The sequence below is a fragment of the Delphinus delphis genome, chromosome 2, assembly GCF_949987515.2.
Source record: "Delphinus delphis chromosome 2, mDelDel1.2, whole genome shotgun sequence".
NCBI lineage: Eukaryota > Metazoa > Chordata > Mammalia > Artiodactyla > Delphinidae > Delphinus > Delphinus delphis.
In genome coordinates, this window is record NC_082684.1 from 110,361,280 (window position 1) to 110,381,548 (window position 20,269).

The window sequence follows — 20,269 nt, forward strand, 5'->3', positions numbered from 1 at the left end:
ATTATCCTCCCTCTTCTCCCATCCTAATCTGTGCATAGAAATACAGGGCTTTTATTTCATTTGGAAGCTTCTGACTGGTTTTGTTTTTGTTTTTTGGCTGTGTTGGGTCTTCGTTGCTGCACTCTGGCTTTCTCTAGTTGCAGCAAGTAGGGGCTACTCTTTGTTGTGGTGCATGGGGTTCTCACTGTGGTGGCTTCTCCTGTGGCGGAGTACGGGCTCTAGGTGCACGGGCTTCAGTAGTTGCAGCACGTGGGCTCAGTAGTTGTGGCATGCAGGTCCTAGTGCGCACAGGCTTCAGTAGTTGTGGCGCACGGGCTTCGTTGCTCTGCGGCTTGTGGGGTCTTCCTGGACCAGGGATGGAACCCGTGTCCCCTGCATTGGCAGGCGGATGCTTAACCACTGCACCGCCAGGGAAGTCCCCTCTGACTGTTTGGTTTTTTTTTGAGCTATATAAGTAACTGCCTTTATTATGTTTATCATCATCATCATTAGGTCCTGAAAATTCAGAAGTAAATAACACACAGTCCTTGCTTTCAGGGAGCTGATAGACAAGTAGTATGGAAACACATGATAAACCATTAAGCCAATCAACATGCAGGACAATAATTAAAAGTTTTAATAAATGTAGTGGAAGAAACAAACAGAGGACTGGGGGAGGTGTTGTAGGAATAAGGATGATACAGGGACCTTAACCAGGGATTAGATGGTGGAGAAGAGCTTTTTGAGGAGATGCCAAAACCTTGTGGTGGATTTGAACTGTGTCTACTTAGGTTTCTATTTTCCAGAATTTTCTTCCTTGCTTAGTTCTTGTTAGGGTGAGTCATAGAGACATTTTGCATAAGATTTGGAAAACAGAAGTAAAGCAGCTGCCTTTTTTTTTTTTTTTTTTTTTTTTTTAATGCTAGGAAGTTTGGTGCAGGGCTCTGGGACTGTCGCAACTCAAATGTGAAGTCACCGTTCTGCCAGCTCTCATGCTGATGCGGGGCAGCAGCCCAGCCTGCAGCTCCTGCAGCACCTGCTCCAGCGTGAAGCAGCTCTTTCTTCAGCTGCTCCAGATGCTGGGCTGGTGACTACAGCCTAGTGATGAAGGGTTCTAGCTTTTCCTATACCACTTGCATTGTGGAAGTTGGTCCGGAGACAGTGAGAGACAGGTGTGGATTCCTGTTCACCCCATAGGGTCTGACTGGTTTTTAAATGATTTTTTTTCTTGTTGGGGGGTAAGCGATAGATTTCCACAGCTCAGAAATCAAATTCTAACTATCCAGCACTCTCTCCATCTCTGCCCTGCATCATCCCCACCTCCGTCCTCACCCACAGGGGACCACTGGGCTCACTTTCCCCATGTCCTCCCAGAGCATCTTCATTTACATCCACGCATGGACAAGTGTCCTTTCTGATTTCTCCCAATTCGGGCCCCAAAGGTAGCACACTGTCCACACTGTTTTGCATCTTCAACAGTTGTTTATGAACCATTGTTCCATACTGTGTTTTGCCTCTGGTTTGTGGGAAGGAAGGGAGTATGGCAGGCCCCGGGCAACATTTCTCAAAGGAGGCATTTGTTCTGTGATGTTCTCTTAGCTTCCTTCCTGCAGCTCATTCCCACCCCTCTTGGTCCAGCTCCGCCACTGCTGGGCCCTGGATGTCTGAACGTCCTCCCTGACAGCTCTGCACGTGCCCAACCAAAGCCATTACCCTCTTTGTCCTTCCCACACCGCCAGGATGCACTGCTTGGTATGGAAGCATGAGTGTCCCCCTGTATCGAGTAAAGAGCTAATGGTGGTGTTTCTGGCAGTGTGGGGAGAGAGCCTTTGGGGAAGGGGCTTCATGGGTACTGCCCAATGGAGCTCGGCAAGTGGCTGCAGCATCTTGGGGTAGAAGGAACAGCAAATCTGGAAAGCTTCTTCCTCATGCAGTGCCCACACTGCCACCAGGTGAGGGTAGGACACCGTCCGCCTCCCACAGCTTCTGTCCCTGCCCGCCACAGCCCTGCCCTGCTCCTTTGTGCACCCATAGCTGAAGTGATGACTCACCAGTGACCTTGATCCCAGCTGCTCCCTCAGAAGAGCAGTCGTCGCCTCCCAGCCTCTCCCTTGGGAACCAAAGCTGACAAAGCCATCTCCTGCCACAGCCTTGCCCTGGGCCGGCCCCACCTGACCCTCCATTTCGGGGGAGCTTGACCAAAAATGGAAGATTTGATTGAATTTATCCAACACTGAGATCAGAAACTACTGACTTCATGGTGGCTAATACTGCCCCTAAAACCACCTGCAATTCATTCTGAATTGATTGAATACATATGTATGGAGAGCCTCCTATGAGCCAGGCACTGTTCTACGTCTGGAAATGGAGCAGTGAATACAAACCCTTGTTCTCCTGGAACTTACATCCTGGGAGAGCAGGCCGCCAATCAGATCCTCCCACACCAAATAAAGTGTGTGTGTGTGTGTGTGTGTGTGTGTGTGTGTGTGTACTGCCAATATTTGTGTATTTGTATTGTCAACCAGGAATACCTATAGATGAACAAGTAGGGTTTATTACTTGTTGCAACAAAGGAGCCCACACACCATAGGGGAACCGAGGGCACCTCAGCACAAGGGTGTTAGGAAGAAGGTAGAACAGGATTTGGACTTTGGCTGGGTGGCGTGGGACAGGGCCTAAGAAAGTGGGGCTTTGACCTGGATTGGGTGCTGCCAGAAAGCAGTGATGAGTCTATGATAGGGTATCTTAGTAAATCTCATATAAAAGGAGGGAGACCAGATGGAGGTCAAAGCTGTAATTAATGAAGAAACAGCAGTCACTCCTATTACCCAGGAGACACAGATTTGGGTTTTTTGTGGCTTGGATAATTCTCATGTTTTGCTGTGTTCAGACGTGATAACGGAGTGATCTTGTTTTTGTCTTGACACATCGTGGTCACAGAGGGACCTTGTCTGATGGTGACATCCTACTAAATTGTTTCCATTCAACGGGAGAAGAGCAAAGCCTAGCTGTGCGTGCAGGGCCAGCTCCCAGATGTCAAGGCTGCTTCGCTGTCAAGCTCTCTCACACTCTGTATATGATATATATGCAACTTCAGGTGGAAGTAAGTGCTTTGGAGATAGAGAGGGCTAGGAGTTGCCAGCGTGGGGAACGTGGTTACTTTGAAGTAGGTGGTCAGCGAGGCCTTAGGGAAGGTAGTGTCTGAGCAAAAACTTGAGGAAGCCAGGAGAGAACCACGTGGACATCCGGGGAAGAGCTTCCTGGCTAGAGTCAGCAAAGGCCTCCGCAGTGGGAGTGGGTTTGGCTTGTTTGAAGGGGGCTTCTCTTGTTGTGGAGCACGGGCTCTAGGTGCGCAGGCTCAGTAGTTGTGGCACACGGGCTTAGTTGCTCTGTGGTATGTGGGATCTTCCTGGGCCAGGGCTCGAACCTGTGTCTCCTGCATTGGCAGGCAGATTCTTAACCACTGTGCCACCAGGGAAGCCCGCATGCAGCAACAAAGACCCAACACAACCAAAAGTAAATAAAGAAAATAAATAAATTTATAAAGAAAAAAAGGGGGCCAGTGGGCCTGGAGCAGAGTGAGTGAGGGGCAGGGCAGTGGAAGATAAAGTGTGAGGGGTGGTCCAGGCCAGATGGGGTCAAGCCTGTTGGCCAATGTGAAGAATTTGGCCTTCATTCTGAGTGAGATGGGAGCCATTGGAGGATTTTGCAGGGACAATGGACACAGTCAGATTATATTATAAAAAGTCCCCTCTGGCTGCTTTTGAGACTGGACTCTAGGCAGCAGAGATGGGAAATGCTTCAGGAGGCTGCTGAGATGGCCCAGGGGAGGAGAGATGATGGTGGTTTGGACCAGCCTGGTGGTGGCAGATACAGTGGTATGAAGTGCTCGGACTGGACATGGATTGGAGGTAGGGTAAAACAGAATGGTGCCAAGATTTTTTATTTGAGCAAAAGATTGAGTTGTCCTTTCCTGAGATAGGGAAGCCCACTGAAGGAGCAGGATGTCTTTTGCAAAGTAGTGCAGCGGGAGCTCAATGGAGGCGTGCTAAGGTGAGGAGGTGTCCCTAGACATCCAAGCTGAGGTGTCGAGTAAGCAGATGCACCTGTTGGCCTGAAGTTCCTGGAGAAGTTTGGTGGGAGTACAGATATGGGAGCTGTCTTATGTTTATCTGAGCATAAGGCATGGGCCTGGATGAAATCACCTAGATCTGAGTGTACAGAGGGAAGAGGTTTTGTTTATCTGCACTCACTTCCCAGGCACTCCAATATTTGGAAATCTGGGAAGTGAGGAGAAATCAACAGAGGAGACTGGAAAGGAACATCCAGAGAGGTAGAAGAACCAAGAATTCAATCATCTATTAACAAATATGTCTTGAATTCTGAACATCACCTCAGAATTTCTAAGACCTTAGATTTTGAACTACTGAAATATGGGACAGATGGCAATGCCAGGAGGGGAAAAAAAGGTGTGGGCCAAGACTGTTCATTGACACCAGGAATTTCTTCCCTCTTTCTTGATAAAAGAAACCTGACTCTGTTTGGAGAGGCAATGTACTCATATAAACGTCTACGTAAGATATAAATGGAAGTATCATGTGGGACTTTTGCAGCTTGCTTCAATGGAGCTAACACGGTTGGGAGGCACACATCTGCTCTTCTACTCTTATTCCTTCCTGCTGTATGAAAGATAGATGTTATAGTTGGAGCTCCAGCAGCCATCTTGAATCATGAGGCATCAGCAAAAGGAAACCAAGCATTAAGGATGGCAGAATGGAAGTACAGGAGCTCATGCTCTTTAAAACTGTGGAGCTGCCAACTAGTCATAGATTACTTAACTTTAGATTTATTTTTCATGAGCAAGAAACAAACTTCTGTCTTTTTAAAATTCACAGTTATTTTAGGTTCTCTGTCATAATGTTGCAAAATCTGATTCTAACTGAGCTGAGATTTATTCATAGGTTTTCAAAACTGTGTGCACAACTTGTGTGAGGAACCAAGTTGCCTACACAGCTTGTCATGGTCTGTGCCCTCCCAGGACTCCCTGTGTGGTGGGGAGGGCTAACAGGTATATGGGTCATTACAGCATTGGCTGGTAGGGGCTATGATGGTGGTTGTGCTCCAGGGTCTACAGCGAGAACTGAGACAGATGGCAACGCAAGCTGCGTCCTCTCCATTCCTTTCAAATCATATCTAAATTCAATGACTCAACAAGTGTTCTTGGTCTGATTTTGTTCCCTTGCCTACATTTAATTTTAATTTATTCCAGTACCTAATTTAAGCTTGGAGTTGAGGAGGGGAAAAAATGATAATGTGGACCAGATTTTAGATGGTTGGCACTTATAATTTCACAGAGAGTCTCAATGGAATAATAAGCAATGGTTATGAACTTGCTAAGAATCAATTTGGTATGTGGAGCTTCATCCAACTAACAATTATATAAATACTCAAGCTCTAGAAAATTGGCAGGAGGCTAAAATTACAAATGTGATCTATATCATTTCTTTAATGGACCAATTATTTTGATGCCTCCTTTTCCCCTTGGAAGGCACCTTAGCAGCACACTTGGCTAGCTTCTTACCTCTGACCAAGAGTGCTCTTGACTAACAGAACCTTCGTGTCTTACCCATCTCCAGATCTAGGCCAAATGGAGGCACAAATCTATATTGAGCAATTATTAGGTACCAGGCCCATTACATGCGTGCTCTTATCTATCTATCTATCTTATCTATCTATCAATAACCCTGCAAAATAGGTTCTAGAATCTTCCTTTCACCAGTAAGAATCCAACACCCAGAGAGCCTGAGCACTCTGCCTCCAGTCCTAAACAGCTCTTGAGGGTAGAGCTGGGATTCAAACCCTTTCCTCTGTACCATGCTGTTTCTCCCCAAAATGCCTAGTGTCTTCCCTGTCATCTTACAGACTTTTAAGCCTGGAATCTCTTCTGTCCAATCTAAACAGCTTCCTACCCATGGGCTCTCCTTTCCAGTTTCCACCAGTCAAAATCCTACACCTCATCCAAATCTTTTGGGCAGTCGAATCACCTCCCCAATAACCTTCCTTGCACCTCCCATCAGTGCGAACTGTGCTTCCTGGGAATTCTCCCCGCCCCATGCTTGGCTCTTACAACACTTATCATTTTCTGTACTTTACCAGGGCTTTTTGCATCCTTTTTGTATCCTACCTGAATTATCCATTTTCAGCGGGAGGGAGGAAAGAAAGGACATTTTGTTGCACACTTACTTTGTCATAGGAGTTTGTCTCCTTTAATCCCTCAGATAATCCGATGAGCACTTTTTACCTGCCACGTTATAGATGAAGTTAGATATACAGCAACCTGAAGTGGTGGAATGAGATGCAAACTCAGAAAGCAAGAAGGAGAAATTATAGATAATTTTCCCCACTCTGAGACTAGCCCATCGCTCAGGCATCCAGCAAATGTTTGTGGAGTGAATTAATGAATGGATGAATGAATGAATTAATATTTGAAGGTCGGCTTACAAAGGAACTTAGTGAGAAATGACACTGGTAGGAGAGCTAAATACATATTCCAAGCACAGATGGGGTTCAGTGGCTGAAGAAAATCCCAAACACTGAAACGAGCTCCAAATAAAAAGAAACGGTTTCCTTAACACTTTCACAACTAGGTGAAAGGTGTGTCTCCGCAGACCAGGTACAGAAAACGCATTTGCAATCTACAGAGCTCCCTCCTTCGGAAAGCTCTGGAACACAGTCGGGTTTTGTTCGCAAACTTCGGCCGCGGGGGAGGGCAGGGGCCTGTTCCTTTAAGAATCTGGTCGAAGTCCTTTTTCTCTCCCTGCCCCCCCCCCACTCGCGGTGCTGGGGAAGCCCAGCGCCCACCCCTTTCTCCTCTTGCTGGCTTAACTACGGGTTCGGATGACCATCCGTCACAGAGGCGCCGCCTCTGATTGGCTTCGGGCCGGGAGGCGGGGCGGGAAGGCCGGAGAAACTAGTTTGTTGGCGGCGCCCCGGCTGTACCTCAGTAGCAACGCGCTCAGCGGCTTTTGCGAGCTGGGGGAGGGGAGCAGCGGCGGCGAGGGCTGCGGAGCCTCGCGCGGGCGGCTAGGGGCCTCTGAGCGCGGCGGGTGGCGACGCCCCGAGTGGTGAGTACCCGGGCTGGGCTGGGGGCGCCGTCCTCGGGCCGGTCTAGCCGCGCGCCCGGCCGCCGGCTTTGGCACTTGTCACCACCCCTCACCCCGGGCCGGGATCGGGAGCGCCGGGTCCTGCGCGCCCCGCTGTGGGAGCCCCCGGCAGAGTGAGCCTCGCGGGACCGTGTGCCCCGCGAGCAGCACAGCGGGGCTCGATTGTCTGGAACCGCCTCTGCCACCTCGGGGTCTCGGAGGGCTGGAGTCGGGGACAATGGTGGGGAGTGGAGGTCTGTAGAGAGCCGTCTCCTCCCCAACCCCGTTCCTCCCTCCTCGCGAGTGCCGGGGGACCCGGCGAGGGTATTTGCTGAAAGCTCTGAGCGAGAGAATGAATTGTTTTGCAAATGGATGTTGCGCGCGGGAGCTGCAACTCTTTCCCCTGGGAGTGCTTGATTCATTGAGTCCGCAGACTCTCTTTTTAAAAAATTACTATCGATCCTGGAAAGTGGAGGCTGCCTGTCTTTGAGGATGTGAGCAGTCCGGCTTTGCGCCGCGGGCCGGGCGAAGTCCCCGCGCACTTGACGCCGAGGGCCAGATGGCTGCCTGCCTCGTGCAGAGCGAGGGCCGAGGGTTTTAACCAAGGGAAAGGTCGTCCACGCGAGCCCGGCCCGGAGTCTCCTGTGCCCCGGCCGTTTACGTCCCACCTGACAGGGCCCCTTGTCTCTGTTTAGAGAGCTGTGGAGCAGCAGAGGAATGGTCACCCGTCCTAAGCCCTGCCCACCTGCCCCCCAGGGTGGCCGCCACCCTAGCAGGTCCAGAGCAAGCCTTCTCTGGCCCTGGCTGTCCTGTTCACCCCATCTTGCCCTGGCTCCAGGACCCCGCAGCACTTGGGCACGCCCCCTACTCCTTTTCTCCCTCGTGGTTGCTTGAGAAGCTTTCTGGTTGGGACTCTGTGCCCCCAGGGGCACCAGACATTTTTGTGCTGGTGCTTCAAAGAGCCCAAAGTTCATTTCCACTGTCTTTGAGCAGAGAAATCCTTATAGAGATTTTAACAAAGGGAGTGGGGTGGGGGCCGACCCAGGTCCCCCGCAGGTTTAACGCAGCCACTCTTGGTCCTGCTGGGTTGCTTTGGGCAGGGGGAAGGCTCCCTGAGCTTTGGCCCTCCCTGGTGAGTCAGGGCAGAGAAGGCCAGGTGTCTGGGCCTTTTAGTTTCACTCTGGTTTTGGCGGCGTGACTGAGGGAGGGAAGTTGCCAGGGGGATAGGAGGCAGGAACCCCACAGTCTGATCACAGGCCAGACTCTGGTGACTCTGACTTGGTTCAGGCCCTTTGGGACCCTGGGCCTCAGTCTGCCCATTCACAGGTGGAACCGATGCTCTTTGAGCCCAGGTGTGCTGTTAGTATTGCTAAGGGGGTGTTGGTGAAGGCTTGCATTTGGGGACTGGGAGGAGTAGGACCCAAGGTCCACCCCACCGGGGGCAGGTTTGGTGTCCTTCTAACACGGGGTCCTTGAGTCCCCAAGCCGTGCCTTTGGAGGATGACGGAATCAGTCTCCTGTGCCTGGCAGCTATCTCCGTCTTGAGCCATTCCCTTTGTCAGGAAGTGACTCCATGCAGGTTACTCAAAGGAAGGTAGAGAGAGATGGTAGAGACCTTCCTCCCGGGGCTCAGGCTGCAGCCGGATTTATGTATGTGGTGCAGAGAGAGGAGCCGCGCGCGACTGGCACACTCCACCTCAGAGGTGGCTTCTGCAGCCTGATGCCCCTTAATAGCATCTTAAACCTGTGGGCGCTCAGTGTGGGAGAGGAGAGCAGGAAGAAAGAGGACGATTACCCGGGCCTTGGACTTCCTGGTCTGCAGCGAAAGCAGGCTTGGTTCTTCCCATCCCATTACCGTGATGCGCGGTTGGGGGGGAGGTGGTCAAAGGGAGTGGTGGTTTGTTCATTCATTCGTTAACCGATTAATTGATTCATGGTTTGAAAGGGCTTGATTGGGACCCTGCCTTCGGGGAGCTCCTGGACCAGGTGTGCTGGCATGCGTGTGGCTTAGAGGCCCTGACACATCGAGGTGTGCACAGTACCCCAGTAACAAAGGCAGCAAGGGGAGCTGAGGGGACACAGGAGGTGCGCGGGTGGTGAAGGCTTCCTGGAGAGATGATGCCTTGATTAAGTAAAGATGAGAAAGGCATGTGGTGGGCTACCACCTCCCCCCATCCACTCACACTTCTCCCAGAGGCCACTTCATTGCCAGCCTCCAGGCAGGTGCAGGTTGAGGGCAGAGAGCATGCAGGTGGGAGGTGATGGAAAGGTTCACCTGGGACTGTGGTGGTCTGGCCCAGGAGTCCCCCAGGAAGATGGGTGGCTTCTGGATACAGCAGATCTGCTCAGGGGATCATGGGAGACCCCACCCCACCAGCCCCAAACACCAACCCATCGCCTGAGCCCTTAGTGCCGCGGTACCAGCCCTCAGTGTGGGTGTGGCCTGAAAACGGAGGGCCCTAGCAGAGCTGGCACAAGAAAACAGAGTGGCCAGACACAAATGAATTGGCTGATTGAGATGCTTCTTTTATGAATTGGCTGATTGAGATGCTCCTTTTCATCTGATGTGGTAAATTTCATAATTGAATTGCCTTAGGCAACCAGGGCTGTTGAAGCATTTTCCCAGCCAGAAAACACTTAGTTGGGACAGCTGCGGGGGGTGGGGTGGGGAGAGTGTATGCATCCACAGCTTTTACTCACAGCATCCCAGCAGGCCATTTCCCTTAGGAATCTGGGTCTGTCCCCAGGTGATGGAAGTCAGCCCAGCGTACCCTGTAGGTTCCACCCCCTTTCGTAGACCATCTGGCCCCTGATCAGCACTGCTCCCACCCCAATCTAATATGTAGCTAAAGCTGATACCTGTCACCTTCAGGCACTCACCTTGCCAGACTTACTCCAGTTCCCTTAGCTGTTAGGAGCATGGAGGGGGGATTGTGGGATGGAGGGCAGAGAGAGGGCTCAGGGATGGGAGGGTTCCCTGTTATTAAGTCTCTTCAGCACCAGGTTGGGGGATGGGGGGAAGAGCATGGGCTCTTTGAACTGGACTCGGGTTCAGATGTTGCTTATGTGTCTGTGGTCAGCCCTCTCCTGGGGTCCCAGCCACCTGCACCCACCCTGCCCCCTCCCTCTGGTGCCAGTAGATGCTGTTCTTTCTTACTGCTAAACCTTTCCTTCCCAGCCCTGTCAGTGACCTTTTGGATGAAAAATGGTAGGCGTGTGTGGCTCACTAACCTGTTTTTAAAAGTGCCAGTTCTGTAGTCTCAGAAATCCAGCTTAGTTGAGAAATTTCACTGTATTTTCTGCAAATACATAAAAATCTCCCAAGCCATTCCCTCCCCCAACGATGGTCTCCTGCACCTCTGGGACAGAGTTTAGATGAGGCTCTCTGGGCCCCACCTTGTTTCAGCGTGACTGAGGCCCAAGGCCAGCTGCACCTCTTCACCAGCTATCCCACAGATGGGACCCTCACACCTGGACCGTGTCAGCAGAAAGAGCACTTAAGTGGGGGTCTGGGAGTCCTGCTCTGCCCCTACCTGCTGTACGACTTCCTGTAGGTCCCCTTACCTCCATGGGCCTCGATTTGCTCTTCTGTAAAATGGGTGGATGTTCTTCGGTACAATGCTTCTACTAAATGTCTTGCTGTAAAATCTCAAAAGGTCTTGTGTCCTCTGGTATTAAGTAGTTTTATAAGGCTAGAGTTACTTGCATAGCTCTCTTGGGCAGGAAGAGGGAGAGGTGGCCGGTAGAGTGCAGAGGGGCTGAATTAGAAGGCAGGAATCTGGCGTCCTAGCTCCAGCTCCGCCTCTGATGGGTGCGGTTGGCCTTTGGGCAGGTCACCTTCCGTCTCTGGGCCCTCATTTTTCCACCTGTAGAATGAAAGTGGTGTAGTAGGCAGGCGCCCCATTTCCTTTCCTTTCTTGGTGAGTGGAAACTGAGTCAGACTTTCCCGGTAACTCCCCTGCCTCTGTCCACTGCCTTGGAGTTTGGGGCCCAGGTGTGAAGGGCAGCAGGTGTGGGAGCACTTAAATTGACACCCCCCACCCAGCCTGGAACAGATGGGGTGAGACCTCGCCTGCGGAGTGTCCCCTGGGCATAGAGCCTAGGGCCACCTCTGAAAGGAGAGACGGACAAAGACTTCCTAGGGGGCAAGAGGGATCTTGAGGGAGCCCAGGGAGACAGAGGAGGACGCCAGGCTCCCTGCCTTCTGCACGCAGCACTTTGCCAAGGAGGCGCCTGCAAGACCAGTCTGATGGCTCCTCCTGCGAGGAGGCGGTAGGCGGGGGCTGAGCAGGGCTGTGGGAGAACTGTGTCTGCGGCTGCCGAAGGGAGGACCCCTTTGTCGCTCCCCACCCACCTCCGTCTGCCAGGAAGTCACCTTGGACTGTCAGCCGCCCTCCGGTCAGAGTAGGATGTGGGGATAGGATGAAAACTCAAACTCAGACTTGCTTATTTTCTGCCTGCTCCTGTTGGGCCCCCAGGGAGAGGCTGACCACAGATCAATCTAGGCTGAAAGGAATTAATTTCCTAATTAAGATAAGGAAGGCTTGGCTCATTCAAACCCCAGGATGAGCTGCCTGCCAGATTTGCAGTTGGCCAGGTCAGATCTGTCTGGTCAGGAGTGAGGGCCAAGAGACGGAGGAGCTCTTTTTCTAGAAAGCCATGGCGATTGCATCCTGCATCCAGAGTTCAAGTTCTGCTGCATCCCAGCTGGGCTTGCGAGACCCTGGGCAGCAAGTCCCTTAACCCGTGAGCACCTGTATTATTTGCGGCTTTGGAAATCCGAGGGAGCGAGACGTACAGCTCCATTCAGGCAACAGACATTTATTCAGCACCTTCTGAATGGCTCACCCTGGACAAGAAACTGGGAAGGGAAAGTCAGGTTCAAAGAGGGTCTGTACTTGCAAGCTCGGCTTCTGGCCTGGGAGACAGACAAGTAGTCAGGTGGTTAGGGGTCAGCACTAGGCTGTGAGTGGCGTGGCCAGAGCCATTGGACATGTGAGGAAATGGACTGTCGTTTGTGTCTCAATTCCTAATGTGCCCAACGAATGTTTTTTGCCGTCTGTTTTTCTGCCAGGATCTACGATGCAGCAGAGAACAAGGCAAGGTCCCCACCATCCTGGGGCCCCCATTCAACTGGGGGAGGCAGACCACAGATGGATAAAATAAATAGAGCTGCGGTTGGGCTGCAGAAAGCGGACGGGGAGGTGTGAGGAAAAGTGTCCTCAAGGTGGGGCATCTGCTTAGACGAGGGGGCTCTGGGCTGGTGACATTTGAGCCGAGACCTCCAACATGGCAAGAGGCAGCTGTGGGAAGATCTGAGGAAGGGGTTGCCCAGCAAGTGCACAGGCTGGGAACATTGTGGGCTGGGGAGGGGGTTGAGACGAGACCCAGAGATAGGCTGCAGCCATTCCATCCTGGAATCTTCTGATGCGTAGGGAGCCTGAGGAAAACGTGTTCCTTTTAAGTTGTTTTATTGTCTTTAATTTCAATCATACATCAGTAGGTTCCCTTTATAAACAAACAATATAAGAAGAAACGGAGCATGGTATGAAAGTGGCCCCATCCTTGGTATCTGTCAGCAGTTTGGGGCATACTGTTCTCGTCCCCCTTTTCATATACAGATTTTGTGCTTATGTAATTTGGATCACACTCAGTACAGTGTCTATCACTTACTGTGTGGTGAATCTCTTTCTCTTTTCACAGCAGTGTAGTATTCCATGGTGTGGCCAGGCCACCATCTTTCAGCTCACAGTCTCCTAACAGGAGACGTTTTGGTTGTGTCTGATTTTTCTTCCCCCCATACAATCCATGAAGTCATGCACATCCTTGATCATACGTCTTTCTGGTCTTTAAATTTTCATTGTCAAAACCAAGTGCTGTTTGCGAAGACTAGTAAGCCAGTTTTCTCTCCCATTGATGGTGTCTGGGAGCCCACTTCCCCACGTCCTCACCACGCTTGTTATTATCCACATTTCCCCTTTTAGCTACTGTGATGGGGGAAAAGGATCTCATTATTCCTTAAAAAAAAAAAAAAAGTGATCCAGTTTATTCAGGCTTTCTCTTTTTATTGTAATCCATCGTTGTTTTTCCCAGAGGATCAAGGTTTAGCGAGTGCTGCCTCTCGCTGGTCTGACCGCGGCTGGGGACTCAGCGAAGCCTTTGCCCTGTGTACTCATCTGTGAAATGAGGTCCTTTTAATCCCCGCCCTGCCCCCTGCCAGGCTGCTGCGTTTTGGGCATGGGAAAACATTCCTGAAAGTTCATTTTATGCTGAAAAGCTCTGCAGACATCATGGGTTTTACTAGTGAAAGGCAGATGTCTGGAGCCTGGAACATTTGAATGGATGTGAGTGTTTCTAAACAGCCAGTGTGTCCAGGGGAGGGACTAGGCTGTCTTTAGGTGGGACGTCTGCCTTGCATCCCTGAGATGGGGAGGGCCTCACCAAGCCGAGTCAAATAAATGAGCCAGGAGGGCAGAGAAAGTTCTCTAGCTGGTTCTCTAGCTGGTCTAGGGACAGGCTCAGAAAGGGGCACTGGTCACCACAGACTTGATCCCCCATTTATCTGTTGGTAGAGACCAAAGGCTGGGGCTCCTAGAACTTTGTGTATTTCCATGTTTGTTACTTTGGGGGTCCTTGTCTGTTTTCTTGTAACAGGAGGCTTTAAGATAAGCAAAAGATTCACAAAAGGGCCCTTGTACTTGATTTGGAGACAGAAGGAGGGGAAGCTGTGGGCATTGATAAAGGAAAGGTGGGATCAGGGCCAAGGAAAACCAGGCCCATGTGGTCCCTGGACGGCCTCAGGCCCCATGATGCAGGAGCCAGGGAGCGGGCTGGGCCCCGGAGGAATTCATCACTGCTGGGATTCAGGTGCCTGGGGTATATATAGCTGGGCTCTCCTGTCCTTTCCCAAGTGGGCTCTCACACAGCGGGTCCACACCTTGGGGAGCAGCATCCAGACTTGGCTGCGATTGCCCTGCTGCCGCCTGGGACCTAAGCCCTGGTGGAGGCTTCTGTTATCCCCACCAGCCTGACCTGGTTGGGACAGCTGTGGGGAGCTGGGGGGGACTAGGCCACAGACAGGAAGGTGGACAGACACGGGGCGGGGGGCGGTGATAGCAGCGAACGAACAAGCAGGTGGACAGAGGGCTTTGGTCGGGAGGCATCCTGCCTTGGTACCTCTGCAGCCGGTGGGCGGGAGGAGAGAAGGCTGAGACCTTGCACATCTTTGCATTTGTTAGGCATCCCATTGTTCTGAGGGCTGGGTTTTTCATGAAGGGAGTGAGGGGAGCATCTCACTCAGGAGCTGGCTCGAGGGCAGTCCGTGAGGGCAGGGGCAGACTGGGTCCCACCCCACTGCCACCCCCAGCCCAGCCTGCAGGGGTTTGTGGAGTCAGAGTGAGGTCGAGTCGCCAGGTTTTGTTTCAGGCACCAGGATCGACTGGTCTGTCCGTGTTGCAGGAAGTTGCAGCTGCTATTTTTACTGCTCCAACTAGGACTTTTTACAGGAAGGTACAATTACAAGCAAAATGTCAGGGTTTGGCTGGCCAGCTGATCCCTGGGAGGCTGCCACAGGCCAAGGCAGGGATGATGGTGGTGTCGGTGGGTGTGTAAAGCAAGACTCATTTGCACGTGGACACATCCCTACCCTGGGTGCTGGGTGGCTTCCTGTGAACTGCTTGCAGTGTCTATATAGTTTTCCTCTAGGCAGAACAGAGGACTTTGCTGGGATTTATCCAGGTTAGTGCACCTGAACACGTTATGATTGGCTGGTCATGAGATTATGAAGCCAATCTGGGGAGCTGTAAGCCATTCTGTTCCAGACTGCTCAGGAAGCTGAAATTTTGTTAAATGAAATTATTGAGACCCTACGGTGTGATAGCCACACTGCTAAGTGCTAGAGGTAGAGATGGATCAGACGGACCCCGCCCTAGAGCATCACCCATGCAGCATTAAGGATGCAGAAAGTGCTATCCCTGAACCCTTTGGACAAGCACCTGGTATGTTTTTAATTTATATGCCTTATGGCCAGAGGCCAAGCAGGGCTTACATGAGCTTCTGTTGTGGCCTAACGGATCACCACTAACTTAGTGCCTTAAACAATACCTATTTATTAGCTCACAGTTCTGTAGGTCAGAAACCTGGGCTGGCTCAACTGGGTTCTCTGCCTAGGCTGTCACAAGTCCAAGGTCAAGTACCAGCTGGACTGGACTCTTATCCTGAGGCTCTGGGGGAGAATCTGCTTCCAGACTCATTCAGGTTGTTGGGAGAATCAAGTTCTTGGTGGTTGTAGGACTGAGGTCCCTCTCTCCTCCCTGGCTGTCAGCTAGGTGCTGATCTTGGCTCCTACAGGTTGCTGCATTCCATGCCAGATACCCCATCTCTGAGCAGCAGTGGAGTGTCAGATCCTTTCCTGCTTCAGATCTCTGACATCAACTTCTGCAATCAGCTGAAGAAAACTCCGCTTTAAAGAGCTCATGTGATTAAGTCAGGCCCACTCAGAGCATCTCCCTATTTTAAGGCCACCTGATTAGTTAGTAACATCATTAATTATATCTGCAAATCTCTTTGCTATGTAGGTAACATGGTCACAGGAGTAAGACCAGGGGTGGAGATCAGGGTGCCATCCTTGAATTTTCCTGCCAAGAGCTTGTGCCAACAGGGGCTACAACAGCAACAGTATTGATAACAGCAGGTCTCATGAATAGAGTGAATTTTGTGTGTCCCACTGTACTGGGCTCTTTACATGGACCTTCTCATTTAATTCTCAGGATAGCACATTGACACTTATTCCACCCGCCCCATTTTCCAGATGAGTAAAACTGAGGCTCAGAGAATATAAGTACCTTGGGCCAGTCATACAGGTAGAAACAGCAGTGCTGGGATTTGAGACCAGGACCTTAGCGCCTAACCACCCCCTCAGGGTGCTCGAGGCCAGCATCTCCAGTTTGATTACTGTGATATGCAGAATATCGTGTAGGACAGGGATGAGGGTTGCTCTTTCCCATCCAGCATTTAAAATACTTAAATATGAAACATACCAATCATATTGCAGGTTAACACAGCAGACACTGAGGACCTCTCATGTGGATCTTTTTGATTCTTATTCCAGTGGGTATTTGTGGTTAATCTACTTCCCATTCAGCAATATTATCGATCTAATGTATTCCAGGCAGCAAAGATGACACAGAATAGTGTCCTCGATGAGTCAAAATAGAAATAAAGGCAGAGTACCCAATGCCCTGAAGAAATAAATAATGCTGGACTAGAGAAGAACCCTCACAGCACCGCAGCAAAGGGCCAACGGGTATTAGAATGTTAATTGTAGGAGACAAGACAAAAATGTTCTCTTTACTCTCTGCCATGTTCCTGGTGCATAGCACAGGACCCAGCACATGGTAGGTGCTCAGAAATTCCTTGTCAGGTTAATTTTTTCAGTATCTACTATGTACGAGGCCCTGTACACGCCAGACAGATGTCAAGTCCAGGGGAGGGTGTGAGAGTGAAAAGAGAGGGCTTATGGAGAGAGGGAGTGGGGATGGGAGAGCTGGAAAGTCCGGTATGTGCCCCAGCGAGTGGTGGGGGAGAGGGGCTGGGGACCAGATTGCACAAGACTTGGATGTCCAAGCCTCCTTGAAGCTTTTGAGCAGGAGAGAATGGTGGTCAAAAGTGAAGACCGGATTGCCTGGAGTGGGAGAGACTGGGGACAGGGCCTGTTCATAGCCCATTCCGCAGCTGTGAAGTCCTCACCTTGTTTCTGACGCAGGACTAGCCACACAAGGGACCCAGGAAGGAGGATTTAATGGAACTTGGTGGCCGAACGATATGCTAAAAATGTATGTATGAATGAGTTGCAGTTTCTGGGCACCCATGTATTTGGCTATAAATACACGTTACATATGTAATTTCAAGAGACCAAGAATCATCAACTGCAAAGCCCAAGGGCAGCAGCCCATGCGTGCCCCCTGTAGTTTGCCGTTTCAGGCGCCCTCTGCAAACCACCAAGGTCTGTTATTTGGGGGAAAATGAGGGGTCCTGTGGTGAGAAGAAAGCATCTGGTGATGGATGGAGGCGCAGAGCAGGCTGGGTTCTTCGAGGGGAGGCCGGCCAGCGGGGATCAGAGGGCGCCAGCTCCTGTGCCCACATGTCCATGCAAGTTGGGGAGGGGCCGAGACCCTCCGGGCAGGTGATTCCACTCTCACTGCCCTTCACTTTCCATGGCAGTTTCTTTTTCGAGTACTTTTAAAAAAAACATGGTTAATGTGTGGAGGATGAGGAAGTTTTGCTGACCCACTGTTCTCACAGCGTGGTCCCGGACGGTCCCTGGGATTTTTTCGCGGTCCATGGGGGTCAAAACTGTTTTCATAGTAACACCCAGATATTATTTGCCTTTTTATTTGCCTTTTTCCCTTTTTCCCATTCCCTCCAAGTGCATAACCCCGTGACCCAATGTTTTCCAGATGACCATTGCATGAAGTTACTAAATCATGCATGTGTAAGTGAGCCAGAGTGCAAGACAGACCAGGAGACGGGCAGGTCATGGAGTACACAAGGGCACCACACGGGCTCAGGTCCCACACTGCAGCTAATCTTTAAGAAACTAGTGCTTGACAAGTCTTAGTGTTTTGTCAAAGAGGAATATCCAAAATGATCTGTAAAGGCTCTTAAAATCTGTTCCCTTTTCCAACTCCCTGTCTGTATGAGGCTGGATTTTCTTCTAGTCTTCACAATGAAAACATTTTACAATGTTTAGGAGTATGGGATTAACACTTACACACTACTATATATAAAATAGGTAAGCATTAAGGATTTACTGTATAGCACTGGGAACTGTATTCAGGATCTTGTAATAACCTATGATGGAAAGTAATCTAAAAATATATATATAACAATCACTTTGCCGTACACCTGAAACTAACACAATATTGTAAATCAGCTATACTTCAATTAAAAAAAAACACGACATTTTACAACAAATTGAATGCAGAAGCAGTTAGAGAGTCTGGCCACTATTCTCAATAAAATAAATTTTTTTTTTGAAACTAGATTTATGAAAAACAACTGTTACTTATGCTAACATATAATGAGTTTATTATTGTTCTTCAGGTAACTAGTATACATTTCAATTTTGTCTCAGTTTTAATTTTGTCTGTGATAAATTTCAGTAGGTTAAACCATGTAACAGAAGCCCCTTAGGGTCCTCAATCATTTTCAAATTGTAAAAAGATCCTGAGACCAAACCATTTGAGAACAGGAGTGCTAGGCAAAGCCCTTGCAAGCTGGGGCCTGGGTGTGGGCCCTGAACCCAGCTCTGTTCATCTGTTTTCCCCTTTTAGTCCCTTGGCAATCCTGCGAGGTTGGTGTGACTATTTTCACGTCCATTTTACAAATGTGGAAACCGAGGCACTGAGCATTTGAATACCCAGCACAGGCCTCGCAGTATAGAGGTGGCAGTGCCAGCAAGCAGGGAGGTGCCAGACCGACCTCCCTGTTCCCCAGGCAGGGAGGAAGGCAGGCGCCTGAGAGAGAGCTTGTAATGCAGGCCTGGTCTGTGTCCTCAAGTTACGAGCCGTTGGACGTAGTGCGAGCTCTTCAGGGTGGCATGGGGCCTGGCAGGCGGGGAGGCACACTTCCACACACTTCCTCCTTTCCTGAGGCCCAGGAAGGCAGACTCAGGTTTGCTAAGTGGCAGGGAGGCACTTGGGAAATCAAGTGTTTTTCATTAAAAACAGCATCTCCTGTTCAGGCACACACGGCGTTTGCAGCCAGGAAGGTGGTTCTTTCTAAACAGCCCACGTTATGCCTTTCGAGCAGGGACTTTGGAGCAAAACAACTTTGAATACTGAGAATGTGTGCGCGTTTCTTACCTTCTCTGAGCCTCAGTTTGCCCACCTGTACAATAGGGACCGTGACGCCTCAAAGAGGTGCCGTAAGGATGAAATGAAAGAAGGCACGTGCAGGGCCTGATGCAAAAGCTCGTTCACAGCCAGGTTCGAAAAAAAGTGACTCCGGGACTTCCCTGGTGGTCCAGTGGTTAGGACTCAGCACTGCACGGGGCACAGGTTCGACCCCTGGCTAGGGAACTAAGATCCCACATGCTGTGTGGCATGACCCACCCCCCCACCAAAAACAAAAAAGTGACCCTGCATCTGGCACAGTGTCCGGCAGGTTCAGGGGTGTGTGCGGTGGGGACAGCCTCCCCACCCTCCTCTCCAGTGGTGGCTATCAACCCATTTCTCACCCAACCTACCAGAGACAGTCTGCAACCCCAGCAGGTGCATGTGTGTGTGTATTACGTGTCTATGTGTATGACTAGGTAGTCGGTTTTTAACAGATGTAAGGGATGGCATCCTATTCATAGCACTTCTCGTTTTAGCAGAGAAAGCCAGTTGCTTATTTTTTTATATATATAGTTCTGTAGTACTCCATTGTATGAATGAACCACCATTTCTTTAACTGGGCCTCTTGCCTGTGAACATTGAGCCTGTTTCCAGCCTTTTGCTTGCAGCCAAGAGCGTGCAAGTGTGATGGAGGGCAGGATTCCTGGGCGTGGAGAGGCTGGGGCAGAGGGCTTTTGTCATTTTGAAAGATCTTACCAAAGTGCTCTCCAGCTACACTCCCCTGCCCTCCTCCCTCTCCATGGGAGGGGAGAAACAGAGCTGTGTCTTGGGCTTTAGCAATTGAGGCACATTCCCATTCTGGTTCGACAGCAGCCCTGGCAGCCTGGAGTAGAACGAAGCTTCTAGAGCACAGGGAGAAAGAAATCCACGAACAAGTAGCTGGTGCTTGACTTTTTTTTTTTTTTTCCTTCTGTCCTGTTCTGCGTGTGCATTTTCCTCCCAGGCTGTCACTCCAGGTGGCTCACTGAAAGTGATATCTAGGCCACAGTGCTTTTAATGACTCCATCTGTGGGCCTCTGTGACTCTTTCAGGGGACCAGACAGGAAGAGAGACAGCCTCCCTCCAGGCCCCCAGCCTCCCTCTGTTTGCCAGGGGCCCGGCCATTCCTGCTGAAGAGGGAGGAACCCAGGACCAGGAGGCGGTGTTTGCTTTGTACGGGGGCTGTTCTCTGCCCCTGCTTATTTCTCTCTGTCTCGCTCTGGATAAATGAAAGGAAACAAGTGATCTCAACAGATGGGCGAACCTGAGCAC

The 20,269-nt window shown here is 50.6% G+C and overlaps 1 protein-coding gene across 1 annotated transcript in view; it reads left to right on the forward strand.

The window, feature by feature from the left end:
* Positions 1–6,983: 6,983 nt before the first annotated feature.
* Positions 6,984–20,269, forward strand: part of KLHL25 (kelch like family member 25) — a 53,305-nt gene continuing 40,019 nt past the window's right edge. The window contains exon 1 of the mRNA XM_060005465.2: positions 6,984–7,103. The gene's annotated coding sequence lies outside the window, so the exon portion shown is untranslated. The remainder of the gene's footprint in view (positions 7,104–20,269) is intronic.